Raw genomic sequence first — 11545 nt, forward strand, 5'->3', positions numbered from 1 at the left:
CGGTTAGCAACGACAAGAATCGAGAAAAGGACCCCAGGTTTATAGGCCCTTCTATTAGATGATTTACCTCTTAACGTAACCTGGTTTACTCCTGAACCAGCTTCTTAGTATAGGCCCCAGGTTGGACCATCACCCCCTGCCCAGCGGGATGCCTTGGCTCTCCTCTCTCCCTTCCTCTCAGCACAAAATACTTTATTTCCTGAGAGGCTGCAGGCTGGACCATCACCCCCTGTCCAGATGGATGAAATGGCTCCTCTCTCCCTTCCTTTGAGCACAAAATACTTTTTTTTCCTGAGAGACTGCAGGCTGGACCATCACCCCCTGTGCAGATAGATGGACACATCGGCTCCTCTCTCCCTTCCTTTAAGCACAAATACTTTCCCTGCTTCATGCACTATACACAGCATCACAGACAATCGAGTTGAATATACCCACACTATATGCTGTATGTAAACCTACATTTTGGGTACATGTCATTATCTAACCTCCCGTCCTTGCCCCTCAACCTCCAATGGAAGACAAGACGTCATTGACAATAGAAGTTATATTCAATATCTCGCAAAAGCACAATTCAAAGGTAATTTTGCCATTTGCAAATGGGATGTTGAATGGGGGAAAGTTGCCCAAAAGCTGCACAAGCGATGATGGGAGGTTAGATAATGAGATGGACATTTTGCTATCTTATCATGCATATTCATTTACATGCCTCTCTCTTGTGATTCACCCCAATTAATTGTTGTGCTTATTCATGACTTTTAGTTGTTGACCCATACATGAAGCCAAGAGAAGCAGTGGGCTGTAGTGTCACAAAAGCCACATGCTTCAAATAACCTCTGATGTCATGCACTTACTACAGTTTATTTAACTTGGGCCTGAGAGAAATATATAGGCTACGTTGAGCGCTGCAAGGGGTCGTTTCAGCTCTAAAGAGGGGGATGTGGTGGCTGTTTGGGTACGTGATCTGCCGCCACACCCCGCTGACAGTACGTGTCCTGCAACTGAAGGACGATTCTGAACCAGGCTGAAGGAGTACTCTTTAACCCATTTCAGCCTAAGCCCTTTTTGGGGAAAGGTGCCCTCTCCCTATTAAAACCTAAATATCTCAACCTCCAAAGCACATTCAAATATGAAAAAAGTTGCATTTAAAAGCTAGAACCTTATTTTGCACTGGAATGTGTTCATTCAGCTATAACCTACCCACATATTTAATAAAACAGCTCAAATCCAAGAACCTGAATGAAGCGTGTATGTTGCTCCAGTACACAATGGTTAAAGGACCTGCTGCTCCCTGACCCCCTCTAGTGGTGCCATGTGTTGTTGCAGCAGGGTTATAAATGGATCCATCATCATGCAGATAAGACCTAAAGATGGTAGCATGTATATGCCTTTGTGAAGCAGTAAGCATGAAGATTATGTCATAACATACGGATGTGGTGCTACATTATAATTCCTTTACCCCCCTTACAGTAATGGATAGGTACCAAAGGCAATGTCTACTTCACATCTCATACTGGAGCATACTGAGTATAGCACTAGGGTGACATATTTTAGGACGGGGGGGGGGATTCTCCCCCAAGAAAATGTGTGTTTCTCAGATGCAATTTCATGCATTTTAATGCATTTTTGTCTTGCTTAATGCTGTGCCTTACGCTGGACAAGGCCCTGAAAAGACGGACATCTGGCCACCCTATATAGCACTGAAACAAAAGTGTTATCATATATCGTATCATTGTATATCATACTCTATATTTTAGCTGGTGATCACAGGCTACTTAAAGTTGCAGGTTAAATGATCGAATGACTAAATAATTTAAAAGTGCAATAGTCTTCTGGTTTCTTTCTAGAATAAATGGTGCCCATTCACAAATGTGACCATTTTCGCCATGAAATTCTAAGTATTCATTATGACTGGGAAAATTGCACTTTTTATAGGCTACATGAAAAGGTGGGTCTTCTCCATGTCCACCATTTTGAATTTCCAGAAACAGCTGCAAAACTTACTGTACTTTGGTCATACTAGTAAATATTAATTTATTTTTTTAGTAAATATTCATGAAATATCAAATTTGCCAATAGGCAGCACAGTTTCAACGAACAGTATAGTTGCAATACCTACTCTGGCCACCATCCTACACAGTGCACCTTTACTGCCATTGCTCCTCAAATGTCACTGACGGCTTACATCTAAGTTGTACAGGTCCTCTGGGTGAGCAAAGTACAGGGTGATAAACAGATATAAGGTCAGTTGTTATCTTTATAAGTCATCTCTTATCTTTCTCACTGACTACTGGCAGCAGGTCTGAAATGAATTGTGTTATAAAAAAAATAAAAAACACTGATGTGTAGGCTACTGTATGTGCATGACAAATAAAGAAAACCAAAACTAACTTAATTTGGGTTGGACTGGTGGGGTCTAGTTCTACACCCTTATGTAGACCCCTTCAGAGAAAGTGTTACTGTCCATTTGTATCACAAAACAGATGACTCAGACTGGAAATCAGTCTTATGCATAACATATAGTCATGGGTGAGCGGTTAGGGCGTCAGACTTGTATCCCAGAGGTTGCCGGTTCGACTCCCGACCCGCCAGGGGGGAGTAATCAACCAGTGCTCTCCCCCATCCTCCTCCATGACTGAGGTACCCTGAGCATGGTACCGTCCCACCGCACTGCTCCCCATGGGGCGCCACTGAGGGCTGCCCCCTTGCACGGGTGAGGCATAAATGCAATTTCGTTGTGTGCAGTGTTCACTTGTGTGCTGTGGAGTGCTGTGTCACAATGACAATGGGAGTTGGAGTTTCCCAATGAAAAAAAAAATAGATGAAAAATGATGTTAATAACTGCTGCACAGCTGTTTTGATTTTCTTACTGAAGTGTTTCTCAAACTTTTTCAGACCGAGGACCACTTTGTCCCCCCCAAATATGATCAGGGACCACCTGTCAACTGAATTGGCTGTTGACAGGTGCTAATTTGCCACTGCTAATTTTGATGCATTACTATTACTTTTTATTCACACTATAAGCCTGTCCTATTGTGTTGAAAACATGAAAATGTTACAAATATGGCCTACTACTAGCTTATCTTGGAAAGTAGAAATCCCCTCGCGGACCACTTGAGCTCTGTCGCGGACCACTAGTGGTCCCCGGACCACACTTTGAGAATCACTGTCTTACTGCGAGCTATGGACAATTCTTACTCACATACAATAGAAAAATGTATGAACTTGTCTCCATATGTCCACTGCACTGAAATGACCTGCCCATCCATCACCTTTAGTTTCCTCTCTCTGGCTAGCTTTACAGTAACACCCTTATAATTTAGACAGGACAGTCAGAGAGAAGGAGTGGGGAGAGAGCAGAGGCACATCGTGGTTGCTTTCCAATATGTGTCCTTGCGTCCTCCACTTGTGCTTGTGGCCCAGCCCCGCCTCCTGGCCCCTCCTCCATGGGGAACACAAGTAAATTTCCCCGCTGTCAGACTATCCAAAACAATTTTTGGGGGACTATTCTTCATTCGTCTATCGTCGGAAACTATGTCGGAACGCATGTACAGTCGGCAACAGCTGTTGCAGATAAGAATGGACAACTCAAGCGATGTATTGGATATACCAATAGAGACACTGGAAGAACTTGGGATACTACGGCGGCATACATCGGACCCGTCTGCTTCGCCTACATGGAGACGGCGAAAGAGGTGCTCTAGAATTAGGAAGAGAGGCAAACGAGGTGGCGTCGAAACACGGCTTGCAGCCAACCCAACTCGTCCAGCAATACCATCAATTCTCTTGGCAAACGTAAGATCTATGGACAATAAGATGGATGACATACGGCTACTAAGATCAGCGAACAAAACTGTGAGGAACTGCTGTGTGACCGTGTTTACAGAATCATGGCTGAACGACGGCATACCCGACTCGGCTTTACAACTGGAGCAACTTACGTGCCACCGAGCGGACAGAGCCCTTGCAGAGAAAAAACGAGGGGGAGGAATATGTGTTTACACACATGATGCTTGGTGCAAAAATGCTACGGTGGTACAGAGACACTGCTCTCCACTAGTGGAGTTCATGATCATCAAGTGCCGACCCTTCTATCTACCAAGAGAAATATCCGCCATTCTACTGGTCGCAGTTTACCTCGCTCCTAGCAATACCACCAGCGCCAGAAGCGAGGCACTGAACGAGCTGCATCGGGGAATCAGTGAACAACAAGATGCACACCCAGATGCCTTCACAGTGGTCATGGGAGATTTCAACCACGGAAATCTCAAAACAGTTCTTCCAAAATTTCACCAACATGTTAACTTTCCAACAAGAGGACAAAACACCCTGGACTTTGTTTATACCCCAAAACAAGGAGCATACAAGGCAAAGCCCATCCCCCACATCGGCCTATCAGACCACCTAACGATTCTGCTACTGCCAGCCTACAGACAAAAGGTAAAACTCACCAAACCAGCTCTGAAGGAGGTGAGAAAATGGCCAGAAGGAGCCGTGTCACGACTACAAGACTGCTTTGAAACCACAGATTGGGACATGTTCAAAACAGCTGCCACCCACAGCAACCACATTGACATTGAGGAGTACACAGACACCGTGACCTCCTACATCACAAAATGCATTGATGATGTTACAGAAATAAAACGCATCACCACCAGGGCCAACCAGAAGCCATGGTTCACAGGAGACGTTCACAGACTGCTGAGGGCCAGAGACAAAGCCTTCAGAGCAGGAGACGTAGCTGGCCTAAAAGCAGCAAGAGCAAACCTGTCCCAGGGCATCAGGAAAGCAAAAAAGGAATACTCGGACAAAATAACAACACACTTCAAAGACAGCAGAGATGCACAGAGCCTGTGGCAGGGCATACAGGCCATCACGGACTATAAGCCCGCACCACGAAGCTGTGACAACAACACCTCTCTGCTAAACGACCTGAACAGTTTCTTTGCCCGTTTTGAAGCACAAAATGACACTCATCCACAGAAAACTCCCCCTCCCCCCATGATCAACCCCTGTACCTGTCCTCTGCCAGTGTGAAGAGGACACTGGCCACCATCAACCCACGCAAAGCAGCTGGCCCAGACAACATACCTGGCCGAGTGTTGAAGGATTGTGCAGAAGAGCTGAAGGATGTCTTCACAGACATCTTTAACATCTCTCTGGAGCAAGCAGTCATCCCATCACTTTTCAAAGCTGCTACCATCATACCCGTGCCGAAGAAATCATCACCATCATGCTTCAATGACTACCGTCCTGTAGCACTGACGCCCATAATCATGAAGTGCTTCGAACGGCTAGGCCTGTCACACATCAAAGCCACCCTACCCCCCACCCTGGACCCCTACCAGTTCGCATACCGAGCCAAGCGATCCACGGAGGATGCAATCTGCTCTGCCCTCCATCCAGCCCTCACCCACTTGGACAATAAAGACTCATATGTGAGAATGCTGTTCATTGACTTCAGCTCAGCATTCAATACCATAATACCACAACAACTCATCAGAAAACTGGACAAACTAGGTTTCAGCACCTCCCTCTGCAACTGGCTGCTGGACTTCCTGATGCAGAGACCACAAGCAGTACGGGTAGGGAATAACACCTCAAGCACCCTGACCCTGAGCACGGGGGCTCCGCAAGGTTGTGTTCTCAGCCCCCTGCTGTTCACGCTGCTGACACATGACTGCACAACGACCCACAGCACTAACCATCTAGTGAAGTTTGCGGATGATACAACACTGGTGGGCCTCATCACTAAGGGCGATGAGACCCACTACAGAGAAGAAGTAGACCTGCTGGCCAGATGGTGCAAAGACAACAACCTCCTGCTGAATGTCAACAAGACCAAGGAGATTGTTGTCAACTTTCAGAGGGTCCAAAAACAACTGCCACCACTGACCATCGACGGTGATGCTGTGGAGAGAGTGAGCAGCACCAAGTTCCTTGGAGTGCACATCAGCGACGACCTCTCTTGGACCACCAACACTACATCACTGGCGAAGAAGGCCCATCAGCGTCTCTACTTCTTGCGCAAACTAAAGAAGGCAAGTGCTACACCCTCCATCATGACAACATTCTACAGAGGAACCATAGAGAGCGTCGTGTCCAGCTGCATCACAGTGTGGGGAGGAAGCTGCACGGAGAAAAACAGGAAGACACTCCAGCGTGTTGTGAACACAGCGAAGAAGATCATTGGAGTACCACTCCCCTCCCTGCAGGACATTTACACCGCACGCCTCACCCGAAAAGCACTGATGATCATCAAAGACACAAGCCACCCTGCACACAAACTGTTCAGCCTCCTGCCCTCTGGAAAGAGGTACAGGCGCCTCCGTTCCCGTACCACCAGGCTTACAAGCAGCACGATGCATCAAGCAATCAAGATACTGAACACTCAACCCACTCTCCCTTCACTGTCAGCCTCTAGCCAGCCAGGCCACTGACAACGCTCCCCCCCCTCATCCCCACCACCATATCTGCGACTGAACACTCCACCTGCACTACTACATCTGTGACTGAACTTTCAACCTGCACTAACTCAAAACATACACATGCACACACACACACACACACACACACACACACACACACACACACACACACACACACACACACACACACACACACACACACACACACACACACACACACACACACAAGCACACTGCACTTTCTGCACTAAACCCAAACATACACACACTGACACACAACTCATACTCACACACATACACACACACACACACACACACACACACATACACAGGTACACACACACAGACGCACACCGCACTTTCTACCTGCACTAAACACACACACACACACACACACACACACACACACACACACACACACACACACACACACACACACACACACACACACACACACACACACACACACACACGCACACAAAACACATACAAACACACACACACACATACTGCTGCTGGTGTATTTAAATAAAAACCTTTTTAAATTATTTATTTCTTCAAATGCTACTATTACTATGTCAGAACGCTATAAAGGACTTTTAGGAAAAAGAACAACAAAATACCTCCTCTTAATGTATGTTCTCTACAAGTCTTCTGTTGTCCAGTTTTGCACTTTAAATGTCTGTATGAGCAATGTCTACGTCCATACTGTCTATGTCCATGTATGAGTACTGTCTATGTCTATACTGTCTATGTCCTTACCTAGATTAGTCTATGTCTGCATGGGAGAGCAAGAAACGCAATTTCAAATTCTTTGTATGACCAGTGCATGTAAAGAAATTGACAATAAACTTGACTTGACTTGACTTGACTTCATTCACCATCCAGTTTGCAAATGGGAAAATGACTTTACAATTGAGCTTCTGTGTGATGTTGAAATATAATGCTTTTGTCAGTGATGTCATCATGACCTATTACTTCCTGGTACGAGGCCACAAGCACAAGTGGAGGACGCAAGGTCGCATATTGGAACGCACCCCTTGCCACCAGGCTAGACATGCTAGTCGCTTGGGGCCCCCTAGCGGCCTAGATGATGAATAACAGCTCACATTTTACCATAGCAGTGGCGATTTTAGTTTCAAATGTTCATTCCTTTTCCCATTCCCAGTCCCATTCATTTTTCACTTGAGGCCTCAGTTTACTAGAGTCGCCTCTGGGAGAGAGAGATGGGGGAGGATCAGGAAATATCCTCAGGACGGAATCGAACCGGGTATGGCCCAGGAAATGCATCCCCCAGAATTAGGTCCACATTACATTGTTTGTATTGGAGGAGGGATTGCTGGTGACTTTGTCCCAGGCACGGCAGTGGTGTAGTCTACGTAGAACGCGGGTATACGGAGTATACCCACTTCTAAATTTCAGGGATTTCAGTATACCCACTTCAAATTCATTGATCCATTGTTTTGAATAGCACAAATATATACAGTATACCCACTTCAAAAAAATCTCAAATATACAGTATACCCACTTCAAAAAAAATCTCAAATATACAGTATACCCACCATAAAAAAGTAGACTACACCACTGAGGCATGGCCAACACTGTCAGCGGCCTTGATTTTGACTGATGCCGTTTGACGCATTCGTTGAAAAGGCCTCTGTCAGTAATAATGATGTCGTTTGATGCATTAGTTGAAAAGGCTTGTTTCAGCAATAATGATGCCGTGGGCTCATGTTACTCCACCTGTGTGAGAAAGTTTTATTTCCCAGAACACATCAATCAACTGATATTGATGTATTAGGTCCTATGTGAAAGTATGTTTACACTCCACAGCATAGCATAGGTGAATCGAGTAGCGTAGGCTATGCATGTTGTCATATTACACACCTCAAGTTGAATTCAGTCTAAACTTGTTTCTTGTTCTCCTTGGGCTGACAAAACAAGATTTGTACCTTATTATCCTTATTTTAGGACTGGCAAGGTAGGTAGAAGGTAAACGGCAAAGTGTGAAAAAAACAAAACAGATTAAATAATTCACATATACCTTTCCCACAACTGGACAGGGCCTCAATAACTCCTCCACTGTCGCCTTGAATGCACCCATACCTCTCCACTTGTTAGTTATATGAATTTCATTAACTGAAGCCAATTCTGTGCCACAGGTCAACAGTATTATATCAAACCGCAAGCTTACTTATTGTTGTTGTTTTTTTGGGTTTTTTTTTTTTTTGCAATACATCGCAGAGACAGCCACTTTTACCACAATTGACATACAGTTAGGAGGGTCACGGGTGACCCAAAATGGAATGGGCCACAATTCAGTGGGAATATGACATAGAATTGCCTGAAGTTGCATTAGAGCAGGCGTCACCAACGTGGTCGCCCGCGGGCGCCAAGTAGCCCTCCAGGAGATTCTGATGTGCCCACCAAGGATGTTTGTAAACAGTGACGACTATAAGATTTTAGTCACAGTTAATGTTTTTGATAATTTAAATACGAGATTACTTCTTTATAACCTATAAGCAAATTATCATTAAATCGTAGTGTGATTTGGGAATGAAGTCAAGACACCAGTAGAGGATTTTGAACAAACAAGTAGCCCTCGGGTAGCCCTCGGGTAGCTCTCAGTAGCTCTTGAGTAGCCTTCAGTAGCCATCGAGTAGCCCTCAGTAACCCTCAGACCTAGAAAGGTTGGGGACCCCTGCATTAGAGAATGTTGAGTTATACCAGGTCCATATAGTAGTAGTCAGCGGCAACATTAACAACAGAGGGGAGGAGCCATCCAGTCAAGCAAACGGCACAGCTTAACTTAGTGCTCAGTTGACATCTTGGCATCAAGAATAAAGCACTCAATACGGAATAGTTCAGCCAGACCTTTCCAGTTCATGGATACATCTGTGGGTCAGGAAAAGGTAAGATCAAAAGGATTTTAAAACTTTAATCTTGTTCAATGAGTTGTTTTAGGGCTTTCTGTGAAGTGTTACTGAATGGAAAGCTATTTATGGTACTGGAACACAGGGGCAAAAAGCTTGGTCTGGATTACCGGGCAGATTTGGGCAAAATATAAAGATTTTCTATAATAATATGCCAACTACATTGTATCAGAGGTACCGTTGGGTCAGATTGATTATTTAGTGTCATGTGGATTTGTCATTAAGTGTATTGTGAGTGCTACCATACAAAGTGTTCAAAGAACAGGCCTACCTGACAGATAAGACAACAATATCCTTGAGTCATCTGGCAGAATGCCTTAGACGATTCTAGAGTTGTATTTTAAAAACAAAAACATATATACAATTTCCAATAGTCTATTCTACTCCATAAACAGGTGGTAGAAAGGCCATGGTGACTTTTTTTAAAATACATTTTTAGGGGCTTTTATGCCTTTATTTGATAGGACAGTTTGAGATGGTGACAGGAAGCGAGTGGGACAGAGAGACGGGGTGGGATTGGGAAATGACCCCGGCCGGACTCGAACCGGGGTCCCCGTGGGCATGCAAGTCCAAATGTGGGTGGCTTAGCGCGCTGCGACACAGCACCCCCATGGTGACTTTTAAAGATGTGTAGCCGATACATCACGATAAATAGTTACAGAGAGAGAGGGCAACATGTCACGGAACTAGACTTGCAAGCTCAGAACTCCATCTGAGGTGATTCCAAAATTGCCCTGTTAGAACTGAAGATGACCGGTGGGGTAAATGTAAGGCAAGTGCGTATAGATTACAATTGACTATGAGTATAGTAGCATGGATCTTAATGCTTTTAGAATTCAGTTAAAATTTGTTATCAGACACAGGGCCTTTCTCAAAACCTAGGACAGTGTCCTTCCAAGTGTATCAGCCTAATTAGTCACTCACGCCCAGTGATTGGATACTCTTTGGTGAACTCTACAGAATATCCAATCACAGGGTGTGACTAATAAAGAGTATCCAATCACTGGGTGAGACTAATTGGGCTGATACACATGGAAGGACACTGTCCTAGGTTTTGAGAAGGACCCACAGTGAAGCAGGCCACAAGTAGGCAGTGGGGCATAATGAGTAGATCACAGATTCTGAGAGAGTAGATTCTAATCTAGTCCTTACAATGACACCTTACACATACGTAGTAACCCGGGATGACCCGGGATGGGTGTGAGGTTTAAGGGGGAGAGTGTAACGGAGGCTAACTTGCAGAGTTGGCGTGGAACGTTGGTTAACCTCCCTCCCAAAGCCTCATACAGTGTCGATGCCATTGGACTGGGAGACTGGTCTCTTGGTCCAGCGGTATCATACTGTTTCTCCCATTGCCGGACCATTGTAGTTGACGAGGTCGCACGTTTGTGCCCCGTCGGGGACGAGCAGGTGCAAGATAACCTCATTCACACATAATCATAGCACACTTGCAGATAAAAAGTGCACAGGAAATGTACAGAACAATAAGTGAAGATTAGTGTTTTTTCTAGTTTTTTGTTTTATTTACAAAAGGGTACACACACATAGTCACAACAAAAGATGGGGAGTCTACTTGCTTCTTGAAGGTTGAGAGAGATTGACTGTGTCAAAGGCTGCTGATAGGCCTATAGCATGAGGACAGAGGATAGTCCTTCCATTCTTGCAGTTCTCAGAGCTTCAGATGCTAACAATAACACGGTTTCTGACAAACAGACAGACAGACAAATAATGTTGGTGCTTCACCTATGGTAGCATGGAGAAGAGTGTGTGCTGGGTTGATGGTGTCTTTGATGACGTTCTCAGTGGTATTGCCATAATATATCAAAACTCTAGCCTAGAAATCTAGATGCCCCTAGCGACCGCAAATTGAATTTGCTCCCGGGGGCAGTCTAGCGGACCCCGGTCGTTTTGCGAGGCTTAAAGTTATCCGATGACAGGGCCAATCAAATCGCGAGGAGCGAGATGGGGGACCTGGCTACCTAGTAAACACAGAAAACCTTCGAAGAAGAAACATGGCGGCTGTCCGTGCTACTTACAGCACGAATGTTTTTACTTAATTTAAAAAGCCTGGATGATAATACTTTTCGTGGCTGACATGGATTAATGTAAAAATACACCATGAACTCATCGGACACAAATACATCACCACACATTACCATTTGTGTAGCTAAGCTAGCTCTGTAAGCT

The sequence above is a fragment of the Engraulis encrasicolus genome, chromosome 8 (assembly GCF_034702125.1).
Source record: "Engraulis encrasicolus isolate BLACKSEA-1 chromosome 8, IST_EnEncr_1.0, whole genome shotgun sequence".
Lineage (NCBI taxonomy): Eukaryota > Metazoa > Chordata > Actinopteri > Clupeiformes > Engraulidae > Engraulis > Engraulis encrasicolus.